Source organism: Thermobia domestica, chromosome 2, assembly GCF_964235325.1.
Source record: "Thermobia domestica chromosome 2, izTheDome1.hap1.1, whole genome shotgun sequence".
Lineage (NCBI taxonomy): Eukaryota > Metazoa > Arthropoda > Insecta > Zygentoma > Lepismatidae > Thermobia > Thermobia domestica.
Genome location: NC_137455.1, coordinates 119,501,792 through 119,504,961, shown reverse-complemented (window position 1 = coordinate 119,504,961; position 3,170 = coordinate 119,501,792).

Here is a 3,170-nt window from a genome sequence, read left to right as displayed (position 1 = left end):
GTAATTGTTGTGATTTTTTCTTACCTATATCTAGAGATTGCTGACATTACATTCAGCAAAAATTCGACGATTACTGACCTTTTCATTGAATCTGTAACAGGATAGAAAAGAGTAAGGTAGGAACCTTTTGAATTTATTTTTGTAAGGGATTGATTTAAAATGGTGAACCAGCAATCAGATAAAATATAAGTCTATTGTATACCATTCGAGTTGTCCATCAAAATTAATTGCAAAGAGAGAAAAGGCAACTGCTGTCAGCAAGCGCGTCTAATTCAGGACCACATCCGAATTAATTTTTCGCATTTTTGTATTTAATTATAATAAAGAAATATGACTCGCATTATTAGATTCGATTTCGTACGCGTAATAACCCTTACCATTTCAATATTATTCTGAGAGCCTTTTGTATATGTAGATATTGTCAAATTCTACTTTAGGATAGAGCTTAGTAATTGGTACACGGGAATTTTGGACTTTCCCAATTACTTTTTATTATAAAATTTCTCCTATATACAGTAATAATTGCAGTCTCAAATACTATGTCCTTTTAGATGTTTGGTGATTTTGTTGGTGAGATTGTAAGGAGCCAGAGACCGAGCGTCCTAGAGAGGAGGCTAAAACTCAAAGAGCAAACGTTTTAGAGAGTGATGAGGTTATTCTGAGGCTCAGGCGTCCAAGCGATGGGAAACTCGCAAAGACCATGTGTCCTAGAGAGTGGAGGTGACTTATCAATCGGTGAATTCTTGCGGTGCTGTGACTTCTTTATCTTCAAAGGTTGTTGACTTCATTGGTCATCGTTATTTGACGATTGTTGACGATAGTCAACGATATCTTCTTCGTGAATGTCGTCTGAAGTTGTTTACGGCCCAGCGCGTGGTGTTGGGAGCACGTGTAGAACATTGCAATATTGATTCTAGAATTCACTAAATTTAAAATCATGTATGTATGTTTTTATTTTTAGTGCAAATTTTTCTCTTAGTTATTCCCTAATATGATCCTTAGTATTAAAACATGGTTTCATACACCACGGAAGTAGCTTGAAACTCTTACATTGGATCCTTAACAAATGACGAACAGGTTCATGTCGCTAATTGTGTGTGTCATCTTCGTAAAAAGAGAGAAATGAATAAACAATGCACCACACTTCTTTTGTTCGTGTATGATAGTCTTTTGAATCTCTAAAATTATAATACTACATGTGTGATAAATGGAACAGTTACTGTATTAGTGTACTTGTTTTATCTTTATTTTACATAAGTGGTTTTACTTTGATCATAATTATCAAATACTATGTTTTAGAGGCAATTATTTAAATTACCCTTCATTATTGATTGCTCCTATTTTCATGTTAAAAGGGTTATTTTGTTTGGCTTGTATTTGTAATGTGTAATAGAAATTAATCTAATATTGTTTATATTTATGTAGGCATATTTATTATTTTAGACTTTGGCTATGTCCTACATGACTGGTGTGATCTCATCGTTCCATGAAACGAAAATCGTTATAATGACAATAGGCATCACGGCTGGAGTATGCTTGGGAATAACTGTGTTCGCTACTCAGACTAAGGTTTGTGTCTTGTTCCCGTAATTTTGTGTTATATGTTAGTGACTTCTGTATCTTATTTACATGAGTTAAGAATTTCCTAAAAGCAAGACATTTTTTAAAATAATTTTCAAGTTACCTTCAGCAAATTTATTTTCAATGTGATCATATAAGTAAAGTAATAATCATCTCCCACTTTTTTCATTTAAAAATAGGAGAAAAGAAATCTTGCTGTTTAAAAGAATACTAACAAATATTTTTGTGAAGTCAATTTTCCAATTTCTTTAAAAGAAGCACTGATAAAAATCATGTATTTTTATGCATGATGGTTCCAAATGAGGAACACGTCTAGAGATAATTTTTTTTACCTTAAATGCATTAAGGAAAGTCCTGATGTAGATAAATCGATTTATTATTATTATTATTTCTAAGGTACTGAAAGCGCGGGAAAATAGATGTTTAGGAAAATTTATCTCCAATATGCTGTGTCTTCGTAACGAATATCAAGAAAGAGGTTCCGATATCTAGTCTTATCTTCAAAAAACTGTTGTGCAGATATCAGATGGTTTTACTTGCTACCTAGTGATGAATCTAAGTTGTCTTAGAGATGTTTGTTCTCTTGTATTTGGTAACTTAAGAAAGAACGAGTTTTTGAACCCACTTTTTTTAGTTTACAGTACCCATGTAAACTTCAGTCAATCAAAGCGCTTCCAAAAGAGTGGAAATGTATGCATTAGATTTATTTTCATTTTAAATTAGTCAGTATCTCACACCATAAAAAACTGTCATGGCTGACTTTACTAGAAAGAAGAAATTTACATAATCTTACCTTCTTGTACCAAATACTTACTACGTCAGAACCATCATATCTAACACGTAGATTTTTATATTTATCAGACTTCCACAATAAAAGCAGAAGATCGCGAGATAATGTCGTGCTCATCATACCCAGTCACAATTCAGATTCATACTTAAAATCCTTCGCAATAAGTACAACATACCTCTGGATCAGTGTACCTCAATTAATACGTAATGATTCAACAGTTGCTAAACTTTAAAAAATTGTGAATCCCCTTCTCGTAAGCAAAGATAGAGATATGAGTAGCACGGCAGGCATCTTCGTCTTACCATATCATTAATTACCTATGTGAACACACACACACACACTCAATTAGTACCGTTGTTAATGTCTACAGCTTATATTCTAATATTGCTATATAAAATATTTAATTCATGTTCAACGAAAAGTTCATTGCTGAATTATGTTTGTCTATCTGTCTGTTATTTGCGAGTTTTTCAATTTCGAGCCAACCATTCGATAGAGTATCAAAAACTATCTCAGAAAGTGATAAATTTTTCGCGTCACTTATACCATTCCCGAGACATTGGCTAAAAAAGTTCGAATTTCGTGAATTTTAAGGAGCCATATCTCGGGAACCATAAGTTGTAGAGAGATGATATTGGTGTTAATCAATACCTAAGAGGATGGTGAAAATTTTGATACCAAACAGTAGCCGGTGGCCACTGGTTTGGCCAATTGGCCAGTGGCCATCGGTTAGTATTGGTTCCAAAATGTTTTTCATCCTTTTAGGTATTGATCAACACCAATGTCATCTCTATGACCT